The sequence below is a fragment of the Haliaeetus leucocephalus genome, unplaced genomic scaffold, assembly GCF_000737465.1.
Source record: "Haliaeetus leucocephalus isolate CR32 unplaced genomic scaffold, Haliaeetus_leucocephalus-4.0 Scaffold395, whole genome shotgun sequence".
Taxonomy (NCBI): Eukaryota; Metazoa; Chordata; class Aves; order Accipitriformes; family Accipitridae; genus Haliaeetus; species Haliaeetus leucocephalus.
In genome coordinates, this window is record NW_010972831.1 from 4,199,153 (window position 1) to 4,199,449 (window position 297).

The window sequence follows — 297 nt, forward strand, 5'->3', positions numbered from 1 at the left end:
GGGCCCGCCCGCCGGCAGGTGGCGCGCGGCGCGCCTGTGCGGAGGGGGCGGCACCCTGCTCGCGACGTTAGCCCCGCGGAGGCCACGCCTCTTAAAGCGACACTGACCCCCCGCTTCCTCCGCGGAGGGGTGGGAGGAGGGGGCGCGGGGAAATGCCATGGGGATGTTGTGTGGGTGCGCAGAGTGGGGTGCCCGGCCCTGCTGAGGAAGACGCCACCGCTTCTTCTAAAACACCAGTTTTTATTAATGAAACAACCAAAAGATGGGGAGGGGGGGCGGCTGGGGCCGGAGCCGGGG